We start from the raw sequence: 25,998 nt of genomic DNA on the forward strand, positions 1-25,998 counted from the left end.
TATTTTTTTATTTTAAAGACGTTCGGAGTTACAAAGATACTGACTATGTTAACCTCTTTTATATTTTGTCAGATATGTATATTTCACTACTTCCATGCTCTTCACCTTCTTTTTAATTCTCCCACACTTTCTTCTTCATCATCCTCAGCAGCAGCATCTTTTTCATCAACTTCTTCTTCACCTTATTCATCTTTTTCTTCTTCACCTTCTTCCAATTATTCTTTTTTTTTACTTTCTTCATATTCTTCTTATTCAACTATTATTCTTCTTCATATTCTATTTCTTCATCTTCTTCCTATCCTTCTTCTTCTTCATCATATTCTTATTTGTGACAGGCATTCCTGTAGTTGTTATCTATAAAAGATTGAAGATTACACCTTCCGTTCTGCCTGTCACAAAAGATTTACAACAGGATTTGTCCGCGTTCAGTTTGGCCTGCAGCAGGCATTTTCCAGGGGCACCACGAGGAGGAACGGACTCACCCCCATACACTGCTTAGTGTTCTTCTGCTTATAATTTAGATAATATCATTTGCTCCGATTTTTAGTCTTATGCTTATTGTTCTTCTGCTTTTGGTTTTTCTGCTTCTTGGTCTTCTGTCTCTTATTGTTCTGCATCTTGGTGGTTGTCTTCATGTTCTTTGTCCTCTTGGTCATCTTCTTCAGGGTCATCTTTTTGGTCTTCTTCGGTGTGGTCTTCAGGGTCGTCGTCTTCAGGGTCGTAGTCAGGGAGTTCCAGAGTGAGAACCAAAAACCATTTCAACAAGCTCGAACTTGGAAAAGTAGCAGAAGGTGCAAGAAGGCTGAGGAACTGCTGAGAACCAGCTGACGGTACTGGAACCCGGATGGTTAGCAGAAGGAACAAGAGCAAATGGAACTAGCGAGGACCAGCTGATGATGCAGGAACCCGGAGGGGCAGCATAAGGAACAAGAGCCAATGGCACAACCGTGGACCAGCTGATGGTGCTGGAACACGGTTACTAAGCAGGAGGTACCTGTGCTACAAAGCACTACCAAGGACCAGCAGACGTTGCTGGAACTCGGATACCGAGAAGGAGGCACCTCGGCCAAAGGCACTGCCGAGAACCAGCTGACGGTGCTGGAATCTGGATGGGTAGCAGAAGGTACCCATGATAAACAAAGTTGCAAGGCCGCGAGCAAGCCGCAGTTACCGAAACACACAGTCCTACAGGGGGTGCTTGTCTTATTGGCACTACGGAACCAGCCTTTATTACCAGAACCCGTAACCCACATAGGAAGCACCTAAACTGCAGGCATCAGAGACTCGGCTAACCCGACCGCAGCACGACCGGACAACGAGTCGGTGGCAAAGTGACGTTGACACTACCCGGAAACAGCAGGTGTGTTGGAACCAGGCTGGGCAGGAGGGAGTACCCGTGCCAAAGACACTGCCGAGAACCAGCTGACGGTGCTGGAACCCAGAGTGGCAGCAGAAGGAACAAGAGCTAATGGCACAACCGTGGACCAGCTGACGTGCTGGAACACGGTTTCTAAGCAGGAGGTACCTGTGCTACAAAACACTACCAAGGACCAGCAGACGTTGCTGGAACTCAGATATCGAGAAGGAGGCACCTCGGCCAAAGGCACTGCCGAGAACCAGCTGATGGTGCTGGAACCCAGATGGGTAGCAGAAGGTACCCATGATAAACAAAGTTGCAAGGATGCGAGCAGGCCGCAGTTACCGAAACCCACAGTCCTACAGGGGGTGCTTGTCCTATTGGCACTACGGAACCAGCCTTTATTACCAGAACCCGCAGCCCACATAGGAAGCACCTAAACTGCAGGCACCATAGACTTGGCTAACCCGACCGCAGCACGACCGGACAATGAGTTGGTGGCAAAGTGACGTTGACACTACCAGGAAACAGCAGGCGTGCTGGAACCAGGCTGGGCAGGAGGGAGTACGCGTGCCAAAGGCACTGCCGAGAACCAGCTGATGGTGCTGGAACCCGGATGGGTAGCAGAAGCTGCAAGAGCCAATGGAACTAGCGAGGACCAGCTGATGATGCTGGAAACCAGAGGGGCAGCAGAAGGAACAAGAGCCAATGGCACAACCGTGGACCAGCTGGCGGTGCTGGAACACGGTTACTAAGCAGGAGGTACCTGTGCTACAAAGCACTACCAAGGACCAGCAGACGTTGCTGGAACTCGGATACCGAGAAGGAGGCACCTCGGCCAAAGGCACTGCCGAGAACCAGCTGACGGTACTGGAACCCGTATGGGTACCAGAAGGTACCCATGAAAAAGACAAAGTTGCAAGGCCGCGAGCCGGCCGCAGTTACCAAAACCCACAGTCCTACAGGGGGTGCTTGTCCTATTGGCACTATGGAACCAGCCTTTATTACCAGATCCCACAGCCCACATAGGAAGCACCTAAACTGCAGGCACCATAGACTCGGCTAACCCGACCGCAGCACGACCGGACGAGTCGGTGGCAAAGTGACGTTGACACTACCCGGAAATAGCAGGCGTGCTGGAACCAGGATGGGCAGGAGGGAGTACCCGTGCCAAAGACACCTCTGAGCAGCAACTGGCGATGTTGGAGCCCAGGGTCAATCAGGGTGTAGGCTGAGGCCTAACTTCATCAAGTTTAATATCTGTTGTAGACTACTACTGATTTTAAACGTGCTCCAACTAGGCCACTGGCTCCACTCTGTCTCTAGTATTTCCCCTGGCCTCCAACCCCGCCAGTTGCTGCTCAGAAATGGCATCTGCACAATCAACACTTGTTCCTGTGTTACTGGGGTTCAGTTACGTCAGCTGTTCCCCTGTTGTGTGTCCGGGAATGTGAACAGAGCAGGAGACATTGCCGGACACACATCTGGGGTTCAGCTGACGTTACTGAACCCCAGTAACACAGGAACAAGTGTTGATTGTGCAGAGGCCACAATTGAGCAGCAACTGGCGGGGTGGAGGCCAGGGGAAATACTAGAGACAGAGTGGAGCCAGAGGCCTAGTTGGAGCACGTTTAAAATCAGTAGTAGTGTGAATGTGGAGGCTGCAGGAGATATTGCCGTCCACACAGCAGGGGAGCAGCTGGCATTACTGAACCCCACTAACACTGGAGCATGTGTTTCTCTCTGTGCAGACGGCACTTCCAAGCAACAAAGGGCTGTGTTGAAGCCCAGGATCAGTCATGGAGCAGGCTGAGGCCTACTTGGAGCAAGTTGAAAATATGATCTAGCTTGAATGTGGAGGCAGCAGGAGATATTGCCATCCACACAGCAGAGGAGCAACTGACGTTACTGAACCCCACTAATACAGGAGCTAGTGTTTTTCTCTGTGCGGACGGCACTTCCGAGCGACAACTGGCTGTGTTGAAGCCCAGGATCAATCATGCAGCAGGATGAGGCCTACTTGGAGCAAGTTGAAAATATGATCTAGCTTGAATGTGGAGGCAGCAGGAGATATTGCCGTCCACACAGCAGAGGAGCAGCTGACGTTACTGAACCCCACTAATACAGGAGCTAGTGTTTTTCTCTGTGCGGACGGCACTTCCGAGCAACAACTGGCTATGATGAAGCCCAGGATCAATCATGCAGCAGGCTGAGGCCTACTTGAAACAAGTAGAAAATCGGATGTTGTGTCAATGTGGAGGGAGCAGGAGACTTTGCCGTCCACACAGCAGGGGAGCAGCTGGCATTACTGAACCCCACTAACACAGGAGCTAGTGTTAGTTACAAAGTTACAAAAAAAAGGTGACATCAAAGTGGCAGAACTAGCTCTATTATTTAAAGCAAATTCGGCCAAGGGCAAAAATGAAACCCAATCATCCTGATCGGCAGAAATAAAACATCTCAAATACGACTCCAAAGTCTGGTTTGTTCTCTCCGTCTGCCCATTGGTCTGAGGGTGAAACGCAGAGGAGAAGGACAACTGAATTCCCAGCTTGGAACAGAAAGTCCTCCAAAATCTAGACCCAAACTGAACTCCTCTGTCAGATACAATGTTCTCAGGAATCCCGTGCAAGCGAACCACCTGTTGCAAAAACAAGGGCACCAACTCAGAGGAAGATGGCAACTTAGGGAGTGTTACAAGATGGACCATCTTAGAGAATCTATCACAAATCACCCAAATGACAGTCATTCTCTGAGAGACAGGCATATCAGAGATAAAATCCATTGAAATATGGGTCCATGGCCTCCTGGGCACCGGCAAAGGCATCAACAAGCCACTAGAGCGAGAACAAGGTTGAGACCGGGAGCAAGTCCCACAGGACTGCACAAAATTCCTGACATCACGAGACAAGGCAGGCCACCAAAAAGACCAACTCACCAGATCTCTAGTACCAAAAATACCTGGATGACCAGCCAATGCAGAGCAATGAACTTCAGACATCACTCTCTTCCTCCACTGGTCAGGAACATACAACTTTCCACTAGGACAACGCTGAGGTTTGTCCTCCTGAAACTCTTCCAGAGCATGTCTCAAATCGGGCGAGATGGCAGAAAGAACTACCCCCGCGCCTAAGATGGTAGCAGGCTTAGTCACAACAGGAGAATCTGCAAGGAAACTCCTAGAGAGGGTGTCTGCCTTGACATTCTTAGTGCCCGGAAGAAAAGAGACCACAAAATCAAAATGTGTGAAAAACAAGGCCCACCTAGCCTGTCTAGGATTCAAGCGCTTGGCCGACTCCAGGTAAATCAAATTCTTGTGGTCAGTAAGGACCACGACTTGGTGTTTGGCTCCCTCCAACCAATGTCTCCACTCCTCAAATGCCCATTTCATGGCCAACAGTTCCGATTCCCCACATCATAGTTACGTTCGGATGGGGAGAACTTTCGGGAAAAGAAAGCACAAGGATTCATTTTAGATGTCACAGGATCTTTTTGGAACAACACCGCTCCTGCACCAATCTCAGAAGCGTCCACCTCCACCTGAAACGGGAGTGAGACATCAGGATGCCGCAAAACCGGAGCAGAAGTGAATCTTCGCTTCAGCCCCTGAAAGGAAGAAACAGCCTCCGGAGACCAATTCAGCACATCAGCACCCTTCCTAGTCAAATCCGTCAATGGCTTGGCAATACCAGAAAAATTAGCTATAAATTTCCGATAAAAATTAGCAAAACCCAAAAACTTCTGGAGGGCCTTCAAAGAAGTGGGCTGAACCCAATCATAAATGGCCTGTACCTTGGCCGGGTCCATTTCAATAGTTGACGGAGACAAAATAAATCCCAAAAATGAAATCCTCTGTACCCCAAAAAGGCATTTCAATCCCTTGACATACAGGGAATTCTCCCTCAAAATCCGGAACACAGTCCGAACATGTTCCACATGAGAGTGCCAATTCTTGGAGAAGATCAAAATATCATCCAGATAGATAATCAAAAATGTATCCACAAAGTCACGGAATATATCGTTCATGAAGCATTGGAAGACAGAAGGGGCATTAGTGAGCCCAAAAGGCATCACTAGGTACTCAAAATGTCCCTCCGAAGTATTAAACGCCGTCTTCCATTCATCCTCATGCTTAATGCGAAAAAGATTATAAGCCCCCCTGAGGTCAAGCTTGGTAAACCAGCAAGCACCTTTAACTCTGGAGAATAGATCAGAAATCAGGGGTAACGGATACTGATATTTAACAGTAATTTTGTTGAGGGCACGATAGTCAATACAAGGCCTTAATGAACCATCCTTTTTAGCCACAAAAAAAAACCCAGCACCTAAGGGTGAAGAGGATGGTCTAATATGACCCTTCTCCAATGCCTCCTTAATATAGGATCGCATAGCATCGTGCTCGGGTACAGGTAAATTGAAAAGCCGACCCTTGGGGAATTTACACCCCGAGTTCAGCTCAATTGCACAGTCATAACTCCTATGAGGAGGCAAAGACGCAGACTCATTCTCACTAAATACATCATAAAAGTCAGCCAAATAGTCAGGAACATCATGTCACTGGGGAGAGGTGGAGAAAACAGGAGCATCACTAAGGGCACACCGACAACCCCAACTCACCACAGACAAAGATTTCCAATCCAGAACTGGATTATGGATTTGCAACCAGGGAAACCCCAGAACAATGGTATCATGCAAATAATGCAACACCAAAAATCTGCAATTTTCTTGATGGTCTGGGGCGACCCGCATTCCACCTGGGTGCAAAACTGAGGTTTATTCTTCACCAAAGGAGTAGCATCAATACCCCTCAAAGGGATAGGCGTCCGTAGAGGTGTCATAGGAAATCCACAACGTTTAGCAAAATCCAAGTCCACCAGGTTCAGAGCTGCTCCTGAATCCACAAAAGCCTTGGCGGAAAATGTGGACAGGGAGCAGATCAGAGTAATTGCCAGAAGAAACTTAGGTTGAACACCACCCACAGAAAACGTGTGTGCACAACGTTTCTCTCGTTTAGGGCAGACAGAGATAATATGCGAGGTATCTCCACAAAAAAAACACAGCTTATTAAGCCTTCTGAACTCCTGACGTTGCGCCCTAGACAAAACTCTATCACATTGCATAGGTTCAGACATTTGTTCAACAGGTGGCAACATCTCTCGTGTAGTTTTGCGTTCACGTAAACGCCGATCCACCTGAATGGCTAATGACTAGAGTTGAGCGAAACGGGTTGAAAAAATTCAAAAGTCGCCGACTTTTGGCAAAGTCGGGTTTCATGAAACGAAACCCGACCCTAGGATGAGGTCGGCCACGAGGTCGGCGACTTACGCGCCAAAGTCGCGTTTCAAAAGTTTGTTTTGCGCTCTTTTTCAGCCAATCAGGATCCACGGACACTGTGGGCAACGTGATGACATAGGCAGGGGTCACCACCATCTTTCAGAAGGGAAAGCAAGTGATTGGCTTGCTTTGGTGGGCGTCACAGGGGGTATAAAAGGGCGTGCACGCCGACCGCCATTTACTTCTGCCGATCTCAGTATAGGGAGAGGTTGCTGATTCTGTAGGGAGAGCGTTAGGCAGGGAAGAAGACAAAAAAACTGCTTCTGCTGCTAGCGATTTGGCCTGCACAACACACCAGTCACTGTGTGTGCAGTGCAAGGGGAGGCTATATAGTGGTGTATCAGTGGTGTTGGTTGTTGGGCTGCCTTCTAAGGCTTCCTGACAATCCTGCATTGCTGTTTACCCACTGCTCCGCAAACTGCTTTTTTAAAAGCAATCCCAATTTTTTTTTTTGTCCTGCTGAGAAGAAAAAAAAACTGCTTCTGCTGCTAGCAATTTGGCCTACACAACACACCAGTCACTGTGTGTGCAGTGCAAGGGGAGGCTATATAGTGGTGTATCAGTGGTGTTGGTTGTTGGGCTGCCTTCTAAGGCTTCCTGACATTCCTGCATTGCTGTTTACCCACTGCTCCGCAAACTGCTTTTTTAAAAGCAATCCAATCTCCCTTATCCTCTAGTCACTTTTGTCACAGCTGTGCCATCGAGCCTGTGACATAGCGCTCAGATATCAGTGGGCTTCACACAATCCAAAAGTGTCCAGTGTCCAAAAGTGTGTGCAGAGATTCAAAATCTCCCTTATCCTCTAGTCACTTTGGTCACAGCTGTGCCATCGAGCCTGTCACATAGCGCTCAGATATCAGTGGGCCTCACACAATCCAAAAGTGTCCAGTGTCCAAAAGTGTGTGCAGAGATTCAAAATCTCCCTTATCCTCTAGTCACTTTGGTCACAGCTGTGCCATCGAGCCTGTCACATAGCGCTCAGATATTCAGTGGGCCTCACACAATCCAAAAGTGTCCAGTGTCCAAAAGTGTGTGCAGAGATTCAAAATCTCCCTTATCCTCTAGTCACTTTGGTCACAGCTGTGCCATCAAGCCTGTCACATAGCGCTCAGATATTCATTGGGCCTCACACAATCCAAAAGTGTCCAGTGTCCAAAAGTGTGTGCAGAGATTCAAAATCTCCCTTATCCTCTAGTCACTTTGGTCACAGCTGTGCCATCGAGCCTGTCACATAGCGCTCAGATATTCAGTGGGCCTCACACAATCCAAAAGTGTCCAGTGTCCAAAAGTGTGTGCAGAGATTCAAAATCTCCCTTATCCTCTAGTCACTTTGGTCACAGCCGTGCCATCGAGCCTGTCACATAGCGCTCAGATATTCAGTGGGCCTCACACAATCCAAAAGTGTCCAGTGTCCAAAAGTGTGTGCAGAGATTCAAAATCTCCCTTATCCTCTAGTCACTTTGGTCACAGCTGTGCCATCGAGCCTGTCACATAGCGCTCAGATATTCATTGGGCCTCACACAATCCAAAAGTGTCCAGTGTCCAAAAGTGTGTGCAGAGATTCAAAATCTCCCTTATCCTCTAGTCACTTTGGTCACAGCTGTGCCATCGAGCCTCTCCCATAGCGCTCAGATATTGATTGGGCCTCACACAATCCAAAAGTGTCCAGTGTCCAAAAGTGTGTGCAGAGATTCAAAATCTCCCTTATCCTCTAGTCACTTTGGTCACAGCTGTGCCATCGAGCCTGTCACATAGCGCTCAGATATTCATTGGGCCTCACACAATCCAAAAGTGTCCAGTGTCCAAAAGTGTGTGCAGAGATTCAAAATCTCCCTTATCCTCTAGTCACTTTGGTCACAGCTGTGCCATCGAGCCTGTCACATAGCGCTCAGATATCAGTGGGCCTCACACAATCCAAAAGTGTCCAGTGTCCAAAAGTGTGTGCAGAGATTCAAAATCTCCCTTATCCTCTAGTCACTTTGGTCACAGCTGTGCCATCGAGCCTGTCACATAGCGCTCAGATATTCATTGGGCCTCACACAATCCAAAAGTGTCCAGTGTCCAAAAGTGTGTGCAGAGATTGAAAATCTCCCTTATCCTCTAGTCACTTTGGTCACAGCTGTGCCATCGAGCCTGTCACATAGCGCTCAGATATTCATTGGGCCTCACACAATCCAAAAGTGTCCAGTGTCCAAAAGTGTGTGCAGAGATTCAAAATCTCCCTTATCCTCTAGTCACTTTGGTCACAGCTGTGCCATCGAGCCTGTCACATAGTGCTCAGATATTCATTGGGCCTCACACAATCCAAAAGTGTCCAGTGTCCAAAAGTGTGTGCAGAGATTCAAAATCTCCCTTATCCTCTTGTCACTTTGGTCACAGCTGTGCCATCGAGCCTGTCACATAGCGCTCAGATATCAGTGGGCCTCACACAATCCAAAAGTGTCCAGTGTCCAAAAGTGTGTGCAGAGATTCAAAATCTCCCTTATCCTCTAGTCACTTTGGTCACAGCTGTGCCATCGAGCCTGTCACATAGCGCTCAGATATTCATTGGGCCTCACACAATCCAAAAGTGTCCAGTGTCCAAAAGTGTGTGCAGAGATTGAAAATCTCCCTTATCCTCTAGTCACTTTGGTCACAGCTGTGCCATCGAGCCTGTCACATAGCGCTCAGTTATTCATTGGGCCTCACCCAATCCAAAAGTGTCCAGTGTCCAAAAGTGTGTGCAGAGATTCAAAATCTCCCTTATCCTCTAGTCACTTTGGTCACAGCTGTGCCATCAAGCCTGTCACATAGCGCTCAGATATTCATTGGGCCTCACACAATCCAAAAGTGTCCAGTGTCCAAAAGTGTGTGCAGAGATTCAAAATCTCCCTTATCCTCTAGTCACTTTGGTCACAGCTGTGCCATCGAGACTGTCACATAGCGCTCAGATATTCATTGGGCCTCACAAAATCCAAAAGTGTCCAGTGTCCAAAAGTGTGTGCAGAGATTCAAAATCTCCCTTATCCTCTAGTCACTTTGGTCACAGCTGTGCCATCGAGCCTGTCACATAGCGCTCAGATATCAGTGGGCCTCACACAATCCAAAAGTGTCCAGTGTCCAAAAGTGTGTGCAGAGATTCAAAATCTCCCTTATCCTCTAGTCATTTTGGTCACAGCTGTGCCATCGAGCCTGTCACATAGCGCTCAGATATCAGTGGGCCTCACACAATCCAAAAGTGTCCAGTGTCCAAAAGTGTGTGCAGAGATTCAAAATCTCCCGTATCCTCTAGTCACTTTGGTCACAGCTGTGCCATCGAGCATGTCACATAGCGCTCAGATATTCATTGGGCCTCACACAATCCAAAAGTGTCCAGTGTCCAAAAGTGTTCGCAGAGATTGAAAATCTCCCTTATCCTCTAGTCACTTTGGTCACAGCTGTGCCATCGAGCCTGTTACATAGCGCTCAGATATTCATTGGACCTCACACAATCCAAAAGTGTCCAGTGTCCAAAAGTGTGTGCAGAGATTCAAAATCTCCCTTATCCTCTAGTCACTTTGGTCACAGCTGTGCCATCGAGCCTGTCACATAGCGCTCAGATATTCATTGGGCCTCACACAATCCAAAAGTGTCCAGTGTCCAAAAGTGTGTGCAGAGATTCAAAATCTCCCTTATCCTCTAGTCACTTTGGTCACAGCTGTGCCATCGAGCCTGTTACATAGCGCTCAGTTATTCATTGGGCCTCACACACTCCAAAAGTGTCCGGTGTCTAAAAGTGTGTGCAGAGATTCAAAATCTCCCTTATCCTCTAGTCACTTTGGTCACAGCTGTGTCATCGAGCCTGTCACATAGCGCTCAGATATCAGTGGGCCTCACACAATCCAAAAGTGTCCAGTGTCCAAAAGTGTGTGCAGAGATTCAAAATCTCCCTTATCCTCTAGTCACTTTGGTCACAGCTGTGCCATCGAGCCTGTCACATAGCGCTCAGATATTCATTGGGCCTCACACAATCCAAAAGTGTCCAGTGTCCAAAAGTGTGTGCAGAGATTCAAAATCTCCCTTATCCTCTAGTCACTTTGGTCACAGCTGTGCCATCGAGCCTGTCACATAGCGCTCAGATATCAGTGGGCCTCACACAATCCAAAAGTGTCCAGTGTCCAAAAGTGTGTGCAGAGATTCAAAATCTCCCTTATCCTCTAGTCACTTTGGTCACAGCTGTGCCATCGAGCCTGTCACATAGCGCTCAGATATTCATTGGGCCTCACACAATCCAAAAGTGTCCAGTGTCCAAAAGTGTGTGCAGAGATTCATTATCTCTCTTATCCTCTAGTCACTTTGGTCATAGCTGTGCCATCGAGACTGTCACATAGCGCTCAGATATTCATTGGGCCTCACACAATCCAAAAGTGTCCAGTGTCCAAAAGTGTGTGCAGAGATTCAAAATCTCCCTTATCCTCTTGTCACTTTGGTCACAGCTGTGCCATCGAGACTGTCACATAGCGCTCAGATATTCATTGGGCCTCACACAATCCAAAAGTGTCCAGTGTCCAAATGTGTGTGCAGAGATTCAAAATCTCCCTTATCCTCTAGTCACTTTGGTCACAGCTGTGCCATCGAGCCTGTCACATAGCGCTCAGATATCAGTGGGCCTCACACAATCCAAAAGTGTCCAGTGTCCAAAAGTGTGTGCAGAGATTCAAAATCTCCCTTATCCTCTAGTCACTTTGGTCACAGCTGTGCCATCGAGCCTGTCACATAGCGCTCAGATATTCATTGGGCCTCACACAATCCAAAAGTGTCCAGTGTCCAAAAGTGTGTGCAGAGATTCAAAATCTCCCTTATCCTCTAGTCACTTTGGTCACAGCTGTGCCATCGAGCCTGTCACATAGCGCTCAGATATTCATTGGGCCTCACACAATCCAAAAGTGTCCAGTGTCCAAAAGTGTGTGCAGAGATTCAAAATCTCCCTTATCCTCTAGTCACTTTGGTCACAGCTGTGCCATCGAGCCTGTCACATAGCGCTCAGATATTCATTGGGCCTCACACAATCCAAAAGTGTCCAGTGTCCAAAAGTGTGTGCAGAGATTCAAAATCTCCATTATCCTCTAGTCACTTTGGTCACAGCTGTGCCATCGAGCCTGTCACATAGCACTCAGATATTCATTGGGCCTAACACAATCCAAAAGTGTCCAGTGTCCAAAAGTGTGTGCAGAGATTCAAAATCTCCCTTATCCTCTAGTCACTTTGGTCACAGCTGTGCCATCGAGCCTGTCACATAGCGCTCAGATATTCATTGGGCCTCACACAATCCAAAAGTGTCCAGTGTCCAAAAGTGTGTGCAGAGATTCAAAATCTCCCTTATCCTCTAGTCACTTTGGTCACAGCTGTGCCATCGAGCCTGTCACATAGCGCTCAGATATCAGTGGGCCTCACACAATCCAAAAGTGTCCAGTGTCCAAAAGTGTGTGCAGAGATTCAAAATCTCCCTTATCCTCTTGTCACTTTGGTCACAGCTGTGCCATCGAGCCTGTCACATAGCGCTCAGATATTCATTGGGCCTCACACAATCCAAAAGTGTCCAGTGTCCAAAAGTGTGTGCAGAGATTCAAAATCTCCCTTATCCTCTAGTCACTTTGGTCACAGCTGTGCCATCGAGCCTGTCACATAGCGCTCAGATATCAGTGGGCCTCACACAATCCAAAAGTGTCCAGTGTCCAAAAGTGTGTGCAGAGATTCAAAATCTCCCTTATCCTCTAGTCACTTTGGTCACAGCTGTGCCATCGAGCCTGTCACATAGCGCTCAGATATTCATTGGGCCTCACACAATCCAAAAGTGTCCAGTGTCCAAAAGTGTGTGCAGAGATTCAAAATCTCCCTTATCCTCTAGTCACTTTGGTCACAGCTGTGCCATCGAGCCTGTCACATAGCGCTCAGATATTCATTGGGCCTCACACAATCCAAAAGTGTCCAGTGTCCAAAAGTGTGTGCAGAGATTCAAAATCTCCCTTATCCTCTAGTCACTTTGGTCACAGCTGTGCCATCGAGTCTGTCACATAGCGCTCAGATATCAGTGGGCCTCACACAATCCAAAAGTGTCCAGTGTCCAAAAGTGTGTGCAGAGATTCAAAATCTCCCTTATCCTCTAGTCACTTTGGTCACAGCTGTGCCATTGAGCCTTTCACATAGCGCTCAGATATTCATTGGGCCTCACACAATCCAAAAGTGTCCAGTGTCCAAAAGTGTGTGCAGAGATTCAAAATCTCCCTTATCCTCTAGTCACTTTGGTCACAGCTGTGCCATCGAGCCTGTCACATAGCGCTCAGATATCAGTAGGCCTCACACAATCCAAAAGTGTCCAGTGTCCAAAAGTGTGTGCAGAGATTCAAAATCTCCCTTATCCTCTAGTCACTTTGGTCACAGCTGTGCCATCGAGCCTGTCACATAGCGCTCAGATATTCATTGGGCCTCACACAATCCAAAAGTGTCCAGTGTCCAAAAGTGTGTGCAGAGATTCAAAATCTCCCTTATCCTCTAGTCACTTTGGTCACAGCTGTGCCATCGAGCCTGTCACGTAGCGCTCAGATATCAGTGGGCCTCACACAATCCAAAAGTGTCCAGTGTCCAAAAGTGTGTGCAGAGATTCAAAATCTCCCTTATCCTCTAGTCACTTTGGTCACAGCTGTGCCATCGAGCCTGTCACATAGCGCTCAGATATTCATTGGGCCTCACACAATCCAAAAGTGTCCAGTGTCCAAAAGTGTGTGCAGAGATTCAAAATCTCCCTTATCCTCTAGTCACTTTGGTCACAGCTGTGCCATCGAGCCTGTCACATAGCGCTCAGATATTCATTGGGCCTCACACAATCCAAAAGTGTCCAGTGTCCAAAAGTGTGTGCAGAGATTCAAAATCTCCCTTATCCACTAGTCACTTTGGTCACAGCTGTGCCATCGAGCCTGTCACATAGCGCTCAGATATCAGTGGGCCTCACACAATCCAAAAGTGTCCAGTGTCCAAAAGTGTGTGCAGAGATTCAAAATCTCCCTTATCCTCTAGTCACTTTGGTCACAGCTGTGCCATCGAGCCTGTCACATAGTGCTCAGATATTCATTGGGCCTCACACAATCCAAAAGTGTCCAGTGTCCAAAAGTGTGTGCAGAGATTCAAAATCTCCCTTATCCTCTAGTCACTTTGGTCACAGCTGTGCCATTGAGCCTGTCACATAGCGCTCAGATATTCATTGGGCCTCACACAATCCAAAAGTGTCCAGTGTCTAAAAGTGTGTGCAGAGATTCAAAATCTCCCTTATCCTCTAGTCACTTTGGTCACAGCTGTGCCATCGAGCCTGTGACATAGCGCTCAGATATCAGTGGGCCTCACACAATCCAAAAGTGTCCAGTGTCCAAAAGTGTGTGCAGAGATTGAAAATCTCCCTTATCCTCTAGTCACTTTGGTCACAGCTGTGCCATCGAGCCTGTCACATAGCGCTCAGATATTCATTGGGCCTCACACAATCCAAAAGTGTCCAGTGTCCAAAAGTGTGTGCAGAGATTCAAAATCTCCCTTATCCTCTAGTCACTTTGGTCACAGCTGTGCCATCGAGCCTGTCAAATAGCGCTCAGATATTCATTGGGCCTCACACAATCCAAAAGTGTCCAGTGTCCAAAAGTGTGTGCAGAGATTCAAAATCTCCCTTATCCTCTAGTCACTTTGGTCACAGCTGTGCCATCGAGACTGTCACATAGCGCTCAGATATCAGTGGGCCTCACACAATCCAAAAGTGTCCAGTGTCCAAAAGTGTGTGCAGAGATTGAAAATCTCCCTTATCCTCTAGTCACTTTGGTCACAGCTGTGCCATCGAGCCTGTCACATAGTGCTCAGATATTCATTGGGCCTCACACAATCCAAAAGTGTCCAGTGTCCCAAAGTGTGTGCAGAGATTCAAAATCTCCCTTATCCTCTAGTCACTTTGGTCACAGTTGTGCCATCGAGCCTGTCACATAGCGCTCAGATATCAGTGGGCCTCACACAATCCAAAAGTGTCCAGTGTCCAAAAGTGTGTGCAGAGATTCAAAATCTCCCTTATCCTCTAGTCACTTTGGTCACTGCTGTGCCATCGAGCCTGTCACATAGCGCTCAGATATTCATTGGGCCTCACACAATCCAAAAGTGTCCAGTGTCCAAAAGTGTGTGCAGAGATTGAAAATCTCCCTTATCCTCTAGTCACTTTGGTCACAGCTGTGCCATCGAGCCTGTCACATAGCGCTCAGATATCAGTGGGCCTCACACAATCCAAAAGTGTCCAGTGTCCAAAAGTGTGTGCAGAGATTCAAAATCTCCCTTATCCTCTAGTCACTTTGGTCACAGCTGTGCCATCGAGCCTGTCACATAGCGCTCAGATATTCATTGGGCCTCACACAATCCAAAAGTGTCCAGTGTCCAAAAGTGTGTGCAGAGATTCAAAATCTCCCTTATCCTCTAGTCACTTTGGTCACAGCTGTGCCATTGAGCCTGTCACATAGCGCTCAGATATTCATTGGGCCTCACACAATCCAAAAGTGTCCAGTGTCCAAAAGTGTGTGCAGAGATTCAAAATCTCCCTTATCCTCTAGTCACTTTGGTCACAGCTGTGCCATCGAGCCTGTCACATAGTGCTCAGATATTCATTGGGCCTCACACAATCCAAAAGTGTCCAGTGTCCAAAAGTGTGTGCAGAGATTCAAAATCTCCCTTATCCTCTTGTCACTTTGGTCACAGCTGTGCCATCGAGCCTGTCACATAGCGCTCAGATATCAGTGGGCCTCACACAATCCAAAAGTGTCCAGTGTCCAAAAGTGTGTGCAGAGATTCAAAATCTCCCTTATCCTCTAGTCACTTTGGTCACAGCTGTGCCATCGAGCCTGTCACATAGCGCTCAGATATTCATTGGGCCTCACACAATTCAAAAGTGTCCAGTGTCCAAAAGTGTGTGCAGAGATTGAAAATCTCCCTTATCTTCTAGTCACTTTGGTCACAGCTGTGCCATCGAGCCTGTCACATAGCGCTCAGATATTCATTGGGCCTCACACAATCCAAAAGTGTCCAGTGTCCAAAAGTGTGTGCAGAGATTCAAAATCTCCCTTATCCTCTAGTCACTTTGGTCACAGCTGTGCCATCGAGCCTGTCACATAGCGCTAAGATATTCATTGGGCCTCACACAATCCAAAAGTGTCCAGTGTCCAAAAGTGTGTGCAGAGATTCAAAATCTCCCTTATCCTCTAGTCACTTTGGTCACAGCTGTGCCATCGGGCCTGTCACATAGCGCTCAGATATTCATTGGGCCTCACACAATCCAAAAGTGTCCAGTGTCCAAAAGTGTGTGCAGAGATTCAAAATCTCCCTTATTCTCTAGTCACTTTGGTCACAGCTGTGCCATCGAGCCTGTCACATAGCGCTCAGATATCAGTGGGCCTCACACAATCCAAAAGTGTCCAGTGTCCAAAAGTGTGTGCAGAGATTCAAAATCTCCCTTATCATCTAGTCACTTTGGTCACAGCTGTGCCATCGAGCCTGTCACATAGCGCTCAGATATTCATTGGGCCTCACACAATCCAAAAGTGTCCAGTGTCCAAAAGTGTGCGCAGAGATTGAAAATCTCCCTTATCCTCTAGTAACTTTGGTCACAGCTGTGCCATCGAGCCTGTCACATAGCGCTCAGATATTCATTGGACCTCACACAATCCAAAAGTGTCCAGTGTCCAAAAGTGTGTGCAGAGATTCAAAATCTCCCTTATCCTCTAGTCACTTTGGTCACAGCTGTGCCATCGAGCCTGTCACATAGCGCTCAGATATTCATTGGGCCTCACACAATCCAAAAGTGTCCAGTGTCCAAAAGTGTGTGCAGAGATACAAAATCTCCCTTATCCTCTAGTCACTTTGGTCACAGCTGTGCCATCGAGCCTGTCACATAGCGCTCAGTTATTCATTGGGCCTCACACAATCCAAAAGTGTCCAGTGTCCAAAAGTGTGTGCAGAGATTCAAAATCTCCCTTATCCTCTAGTCACTTTGGTCACAGCTGTGCCATCGAGCCTGTCACATAGTGCTCAGATATCAGTGGGCCTCACACAATCCAAAAGTGTCCAGTGTCCAAAAGTGTGTGCAGAGATTCAAAATCTCCCTTATCCTCTAGTCACTTTGGTCACAGCTGTGCCATCGAGCCTGTCACATAGCGCTCAGATATTCATTGGGCCTCACACAATCCAAAAGTGTCCAGTGTCCAAAAGTGTGTGCAGAGATTCATTATCTCCCTTATCCTCTAGTCACTTTGGTCATAGCTGTGCCATCGAGCCTGTCACATAGCGCTCAGATATTCATTGGGCCTCACACAATCCAAAAGTGTCCAGTGTCCAAAAGTGTGTGCAGAGATTCAAAATCTCCCTTATCCTCTTGTCACTTTGGTCACAGCTGTGCCATCGAGACTGTCACATAGCGCTCAGATATTCATTGGGCCTCACACAATCCAAAAGTGTCCAGTGTCCAAAAGTGTGTGCAGAGATTCAAAATCTCCCTTATCCTCTAGTCACTTTGGTCACAGCTGTGCCATCGAGCCTGTCACATAGCGCTCAGATATCAGTGGGCCTCACACAATCCAAAAGTGTCCAGTGTCCAAAAGTGTGTGCAGAGATTCAAAATCTCCCTTATCCTCTAGTCACTTTGGTCACAGCTGTGCCATCGAGCCTGTCACATAGCGCTCAGATATTCATTGGGCCTCACACAATCCAAAAGTGTCCAGTGTCCAAAAGTGTGTGCAGAGATTCAAAATCTCCCTTATCCTCTAGTCACTTTGGTCACAGCTGTGCCATCGAGCCTGTCACATAGCGCTCAGTTATTCATTGGGCCTCACACAATCCAAAAGTGTCCAGTGTCCAAAAGTGTGTGCAGAGATTCAAAATCTCCCTTATCCTCTAGTCACTTTGGTCACAGCTGTGCCATCGAGCCTGTCACATAGCACTCAGATATTCATTGGGCCTCACACAATCCAAAAGTGTCCAGTGTCCAAAAGTGTGTGCAGAGATTCAAAATCTCCCTTATCCTCTAGTCACTTTGGTCACAGCTGTGCCATCGAGCCTGTCACATAGCGCTCAGATATCAGTGGGCCTCACACAATACAAAAGTGTCCAGTGTCCAAAAGTGTGTGCAGAGATTCAAAATCTCCCTTATCCTCTAGTCACTTTGGTCACAGCTGTGCCATCGAGCCTGTCACATAGCACTCAGATATTCATTGGGCCTCACACAATCCAAAAGTGTCCAGTGTCCAAAAGTGTGTGCAGAGATTCAAAATCTCCCTTATCCTCTAGTCACTTTGGTCACAGCTGTGCCATCGAGCCTGTCACATAGCGCTCAGATATTCATTGGGCCTCACACAATCCAAAAGTGTCCAGTGTCCAAAAGTGTGTGCAGAGATTGAAAATCTCCCTTATCCTCTAGTCACTTTGGTCACAGCTGTGCCATCGAGCCTGTCACATAGCGCTCAGATATTCATTGGGCCTCTCACAATCCAAAAGTGTCCAGTGTCCAAAAGTGTGTGCAGAGATTCAAAATCTCCCTTATCCTCTAGTCACTTTGGTCACAGCTGTGCCATCGAGCCTGTCACATAGCGCTCAGATATTCATTGGGCCTCACACAATCCAAAAGTGTCCAGTGTCCAAAAGTGTGTGCAGAGATTCAAAATCTCCCTTATCCTCTAGTCACTTTGGTCACAGCTGTGCCATCGAGCCTGTCACATAGCGCTCAGATATCAGTGGGCCTCACACAATCCAAAAGTGTCCAGTGTCCAAAAGTGTGTGCAGAGATTGAAAATCTCCCTTATCCTCTAGTCACTTTGGTCACAGCTGTGCCATCGAGCCTGTCACATAGCGCTCAGATATTCATTGGGCCTCACACAATCCAAAAGTGTCCAGTGTCCAAAAGTGTGTGCAGAGATTCAAAATCTCCCTTATCCTCTTGTCACTTTGGTCACAGCTGTGCCATCGAGCCTGTCACATAGCGCTCAGATATTCATTGGGCCTCACACAATCCAAAAGTGTCCAGTGTCCAAAAGTGTGTGCAGAGATTCAAAATCTCCCTTATCCTCTAGTCACTTTGGTCACAGCTGTGCCATCGAGCCTGTCACATAGCACTCAGATATTCATTGGGCCTCACACAATCCAAAAGTGTCCAGTGTCCAAAAGTGTGTGCAGAGATTCAAAATCTCCCTTATCCTCTAGTCACTTTGGTCACAGCTGTGCCATCGAGCCTGTCACATAGCGCTCAGATATTCATTGGGCCTCACACAATCCAAAAGTGTCCAGTGTCCAAAAGTGTGTGCAGAGATTCAAAATCTCCCTTATCCTCTAGTCACTTTGGTCACAGCGGTGCCATCGAGTCTGTCACATAGCGCTCAGATATCAGTGGGCCTCACACAATCCAAAAGTGTCCAGTGTCCAAAAGTGTGTGCAGAGATTCAAAATCTCCCTTATCCTCTAGTCACTTTGGTCACAGCTGTGCCATCGAGCCTGTCACATAGCGCTCAGATATTCATTGGGCCTCACACAATCCAAAAGTGTCCAGTGTCCAAAAGTGTGTGCAGAGATTCAAAATCTCCCTTATCCTCTAGTCACTTTGGTCACAGCTGTGCCATCGAGCCTGTCACATAGTGCTCAGATATCAGTAGGCCTCACACAATCCAAAAGTGTCCAGTGTCCAAAAGTGTGTGCAGAGATTCAAAATCTCCCTTATCCTCTAGTCACTTTGGTCACAGCTGTGCCATCGAGCCTGTCACATAGCGCTCAGATATTCATTGGGCCTCACACAATCCAAAAGTGTCCAGTGTCCAAAAGTGTGTGCAGAGATTCAAAATCTCCCTTATCCTCCAGTCACTTTGGTCACAGCTGTGCCATCGAGCCTGTCACGTAGCGCTCAGATATCAGTGGGCCTCACACAATCCAAAAGTGTCCAGTGTCCAAAAGTGTGTGCAGAGATTCAAAATCTCCCTTATCCTCTAGTTACTTTGGTCACAGCTGTGCCATCGAGCCTGTCACATAGCGCTCAGATATTCATTGGGCCTCACACAATCCAAAAGTGTCCAGTGTCCAAAAGTGTGTGCAGAGATTCAAAATCTCCCTTATCCTCTAGTCACTTTGGTCACAGCTGTGCCATCGAGCCTGTCACATAGCGCTCAGATATTCATTGGGCCTCACACAATCCAAAAGTGTCCAGTGTCCAAAAGTGTGTGCAGAGATTCAAAATCTCCCTTATCCTCTAGTCACTTTGGTCACAGCTGTGCCATCGAGCCTGTCACATAGCGCTCAGATATCAGTGGGCCTCACACAATCCAAAAGTGTCCAGTGTCCAAAAGTGTGTGCAGAGATTCAAAATCTCCCTTATCCTCTAGTCACTTTGGTCACAGCTGTGCCATCGAGCCTGTCACATAGTGCTCAGATATTCATTGGGCCTCACACAATCCAAAAGTGTCCAGTGTCCAAAAGTGTGTGCAGAGATTCAAAATCTCCCTTATCCTCTAGTCACTTTGGTCACAGCTGTGCCATTGAGCCTGTCACATAGCGCTCAGATATTCATTGGGCCTCACACAATCCAAAAGTGTCCAGTGTCTAAAAGTGTGTGCAGAGATTCAAAATCTCCCTTATCCTCTAGTCACTTTGGTCACAGCTGTGCCATCGAGCCTGTGACATAGCGCTCAGATATCAGTGGGCCTCACACAATCCAAAAGTGTCCAGTGTCCAAAAGTGTGTGCAGAGATTGAAAATCTCCCTTATCCTCTAGTCACTTTGGTCACAGCTGTGCCATCGAGCCTGTCACATAGCGCTCAGATATTCATTGGGCCTCACACAATCCAAAAGTGTCCAGTGTCCAAAAGTGTGTGCAGAGATTCAAAATCTCCCTTATCCTCTAGTCACTTTGGTCACAGCTGTGCCATTGAGCCTGTCACATAGCGCTCAGATATTCATTGGGCCTCACACAATCCAAAAGTGTCCAGTGTCCAAAAGTGTGTGCAGAGATTCAAAATCTCCCTTATCCTCTAGTCACTTTGGTCACAGCTGTGCCATCGAGACTGTCACATAGCGCTCAGATATCAGTGGGCCTCACACAATCCAAAAGTGTCCAGTGTCCAAAAGTGTGTGCAGAGATTGAAAATCTCCCTTATCCTCTAGTCACTTTGGTCACAGCTGTGCCATCGAGCCTGTCACATAGTGCTCAGATATTCATTGGGCCTCACACAATCCAAAAGTGTCCAGTGTCCAAAAGTGTGTGCAGAGATTCAAAATCTCCCTTATCCTCTAGTCACTTTGGTCACAGTTGTGCCATCGAGCCTGTCACATAGCGCTCAGATATCAGTGGGCCTCACACAATCCAAAAGTGTCCAGTGTCCAAAAGTGTGTGCAGAGATTCAAAACCTCCCTTATCCTCTAGTCACTTTGGTCACTGCTGTGCCATCGAGCCTGTCACATAGCGCTCAGATATTCATTGGGCCTCACACAATCCAAAAGTGTCCAGTGTCCAAAAGTGTGTGCAGAGATTGAAAATCTCCCTTATCCTCTAGTCACTTTGGTCACAGCTGTGCCATCGAGCCTGTCACATAGCGCTCAGATATCAGTGGGCCTCACACAATCCAAAAGTGTCCAGTGTCCAAAAGTGTGTGCAGAGATTCAAAATCTCCCTTATCCTCTAGTCACTTTGGTCACAGCTGTGCCATCGAGCCTGTCACATAGCGCTCAGATATTCATTGGGCCTCACACAATCCAAAAGTGTCCAGTGTCCAAAAGTGTGTGCAGAGATTCAAAATCTCCCTTATCCTCTAGTCACTTTGGTCACAGCTGTGCCATTGAGCCTGTCACATAGCGCTCAGATATTCATTGGGCCTCACACAATCCAAAAGTGTCCAGTGTCCAAAAGTGTGTGCAGAGATTCAAAATCTCCTTTATCCTCTAGTCACTTTGGTCACAGCTGTGCCATCGAGCCTGTCACATAGTGCTCAGATATTCATTGGGCCTCACACAATCCAAAAGTGTCCAGTGTCCAAAAGTGTGTGCAGAGATTCAAAATCTCCCTTATCCTCTTGTCACTTTGGTCACAGCTGTGCCATCGAGCCTGTCACATAGCGCTCAGATATCAGTGGGCCTCACACAATCCAAAAGTGTCCAGTGTCCAAAAGTGTGTGCAGAGATTCAAAATCTCCCTTATCCTCTAGTCACTTTGGTCACAGCTGTGCCATCGAGCCTGTCACATAGCGCTCAGATATTCATTGGGCCTCACACAATCCAAAAGTGTCCAGTGTCCAAAAGTGTGTGCAGAGATTGAAAATCTCCCTTATCCTCTAGTCACTTTGGTCACAGCTGTGCCATCGAGCCTGTCACATAGCGCTCAGATATTCATTGGGCCTCACACAATCCAAAAGTGTCCAGTGTCCAAAAGTGTGTGCAGAGATTCAAAATCTCCCTTATCCTCTAGTCACTTTGGTCACAGCTGTGCCATCGAGCCTGTCACATAGCGCTAAGATATTCATTGGGCCTCACACAATCCAAAAGTGTCCAGTGTCCAAAAGTGTGTGCAGAGATTCAAAATCTCCCTTATCCTCTAGTCACTTTGGTCACAGCTGTGCCATCGAGCCTGTCACATAGCGCTCAGATATTCATTGGGCCTCACACAATCCAAAAGTGTCCAGTGTCCAAAAGTGTGTGCAGAGATTCAAAATCTCCCTTATCCTCTAGTCACTTTGGTCACAGCTGTGCCATCGAGCCTGTCACATAGCGCTCAGATATCAGTGGGCCTCACACAATCCAAAAGTGTCCAGTGTCCAAAAGTGTGTGCAGAGATTCAAAATCTCCCTTATCATCTAGTCACTTTGGTCACAGCTGTGCCATCGAGCCTGTCACATAGCGCTCAGATATTCATTGGGCCTCACACAATCCAAAAGTGTCTAGTGTCCAAAAGTGTGTGCAGAGATTCAAAATCTCCCTTATCCTCTAGTCACTTTGGTCACAGCTGTGCCATCGAGCCTGTCACATAGCGCTCAGATATCAGTGGGCCTCACACAATCCAAAAGTGTCCAGTGTCCAAAAGTGTGTGCAGAGATTCAAAATCTCCCTTATCCTCTAGTCACTTTTGTCACAGCTGTGCCATCGAGCCTGTCACATAGCGCTCAGATATTCATTGGGCCTCACACAATCCAAAAGTGTCCAGTGTCCAAAAGTGTGTGCAGAGATTGAAAATCTCCCTTATCCTCTAGTCACTTTGGTCACAGCTGTGCCATCGAGCCTGTCACATAGCGCTCAGATATTCATTGGGCCTCACACAATCCAAAAGTGTCCAGTGTCCAAAAGTGTGTGCAGAGATTCAAAATCTCCCTTATCCTCTAGTCACTTTGGTCACAGCTGTGCCATCGAGCCTGTCACATAGTGCTCAGATATTCATTGGGCCTCACACAATCCAAAATTGTCCAGTGTCCAAAAGTGTGTGCAGAGATTCAAAATCTCCCTTATCCTCTTGTCACTTTGGTCACAGCTGTGCCATCGAGCCTGTCACATAGCGCTCAGATATCAGTGGGCCTCACACAATCCAAAAGTGTCCAGTGTCCAAAAGTGTGTGCAGAGATTCAAAATCTCCCTTATCCTCTAGTCACTTTGGTCACAGCTGTGCCATCGAGCCTGTCACATAGCGCTCAGATATTCATTGGGCCTCACACAATCCAAAAGTGTCCAGTGTCCAAAAGTGTGTGCAGAGATTGAAAATCTCCCTTATCCTCTAGTCACTTTGGTCACAGCTGTGCCATCGAGCCTGTCACATAGCGCTCAGATATTCATTGGGCCTCACACAATCCAAAAGTGTCCAGTGTCCAAAAGTGTGTGCAGAGATTCAAAATCTCCCTTATCCTCTAGTCACTTTGGTCACAGCTGTGCCATCGAGCCTGTCACATAGCGCTCAGATATTCATTGGGCCTCACACAATCCAAAAGTGTCCAGTGTCCAAAAGTGTGTGCAGAGATTCAAAATCTCCCTTATCCTCTAGTCACTTTGGTCACAGCTGTGCCATCGAGACTGTCACATAGCGCTCAGATATTCATTGGGCCTCACACAATCCAAAAGTGTCCAGTGTCCAAAAGTGTGTGCAGAGATTCAAAATCTCCCTTATCCTCTAGTCACTTTGGTCATAGCTGTGCCATCGAGCCTGTCACATAGCGCTCAGATATTCATTGGGCCTCACACAATCCAAAAGTGTCCAGTGTCCAAAAGTGTGTGCAGAGATTCAAAATCTCCCTTATCCTCTTGTCACTTTGGTCACAGCTGTGCCATCGAGACTGTCACATAGCGCTCAGATATTCATTGGGCCTCACACAATCCAAAAGTGTCCAGTGTCCAAAAGTGTGTGCAGAGATTCAAAATCTCCCTTATCCTCTAGTCACTTTGGTCACAGCTGTGCCATCGAGCCTGTCACATAGCGCTCAGATATCAGTGGGCCTCACACAATCCAAAAGTGTCCAGTGTCCAAAAGTGTGTGCAGAGATTCAAAATCTCCCTTATCCTCTAGTCACTTTGGTCACAGCTGTGCCATCGAGCCTGTCACATAGCGCTCAGATATTCATTGGGCCTCACACAATCCAAAAGTGTCCAGTGTCCAAAAGTGTGTGCAGAGATTCAAAATCTCCCTTATCCTCTAGTCACTTTGGTCACAGCTGTGCCATCGAGCCTGTCACATAGCGCTCAGATATTCATTGGGCCTCACACAATCCAAAAGTGTCCAGTGTCCAAAAGTGTGTGCAGAGATTCAAAATCTCCCTTATCCTCTAGTCACTTTGGTCACAGCTGTGCCATCGAGCCTGTCACATAGCACTCAGATATTCATTGGGCCTCACACAATCCAAAAGTGTCCAGTGTCCAAAAGTGTGTGCAGAGATTCAAAATCTCCCTTATCCTCTAGTCACTTTGGTCACAGCTGTGCCATCGAGCCTGTCACATAGCGCTCAGATATCAGTGGGCCTCACACAATACAAAAGTGTCCAGTGTCCAAAAGTGTGTGCAGAGATTCAAAATCTCCCTTATCCTCTAGTCACTTTGGTCACAGCTGTGCCATCGAGCCTGTCACATAGCACTCAGATATTCATTGGGCCTCACACAATCCAAAAGTGTCCAGTGTCCAAAAGTGTGTGCAGAGATTCAAAATCTCCCTTATCCTCTAGTCACTTTGGTCACAGCTGTGCCATCGAGCCTGTCACATAGCGCTCAGATATTCATTGGGCCTCACACAATCCAAAAGTGTCCAGTGTCCAAAAGTGTGTGCAGAGATTGAAAATCTCCCTTATCCTCTAGTCACTTTGGTCACAGCTGTGCCATCGAGCCTGTCACATAGCGCTCAGATATTCATTGGGCCTCACACAATCCAAAAGTGTCCAGTGTCCAAAAGTGTGTGCAGAGATTCAAAATCTCCCTTATCCTCTAGTCACTTTGGTCACAGCTGTGCCATCGAGCCTGTCACATAGCGCTCAGATATTCATTGGGCCTCACACAATCCAAAAGTGTCCAGTGTCCAAAAGTGTGTGCAGAGATTCAAAATCTCCCTTATCCTCTAGTCACTTTGGTCACAGCTGTGCCATCGAGCCTGTCACATAGCGCTCAGATATCAGTGGGCCTCACACAATCCAAAAGTGTCCAGTGTCCAAAAGTGTGTGCAGAGATTGAAAATCTCCCTTATCCTCTAGTCACTTTGGTCACAGCTGTGCCATCGAGCCTGTCACATAGCGCTCAGATATTCATTGGGCCTCACACAATCCAAAAGTGTCCAGTGTCCAAAAGTGTGTGCAGAGATTCAAAATCTCCCTTATCCTCTAGTCACTTTGGTCACAGTTGTGCCATCGAGCCTGTCACATAGCGCTCAGATATTCATTGGGCCTCACACAATCCAAAAGTGTCCAGTGTCCAAAAGTGTGTGCAGAGATTCAAAATCTCTCTTATCCTCTATTCACTTTGGTCACAGCTGTGTCATCGAGCCTGTGACATAGCGCTCAGATATCAGTGGGCCTCACACAATCCAAAAGTGTCCAGTGTCCACAAGTGTCTGCAGAAATTCAAAATCTCCCCTGTCCTATAGACACCTTGTACCTTGTTTTACATTACTATATAGTTTGTTGGATTTTGTCTACATTTCTACCAAAAATGAGGAAGGCTGGTGGAAGAGGCCGTGGAATTGGGCGGGGGTTGGCAGCTGGTAATGATGGTGTTGGTGGTGGATCTGATGGTAGTGGCAAGAGCAAAATAGGACCGAATGCAGGAGGTGTTGAGCCTGCGTCATCGTCTGGCTA

This window comes from Dendrobates tinctorius, unplaced genomic scaffold (genome assembly GCF_039654945.1).
Source record: "Dendrobates tinctorius isolate UK_male_01 unplaced genomic scaffold, ASM3965494v1 ptg000065l, whole genome shotgun sequence".
NCBI classification, from domain to species: Eukaryota; Metazoa; Chordata; class Amphibia; order Anura; family Dendrobatidae; genus Dendrobates; species Dendrobates tinctorius.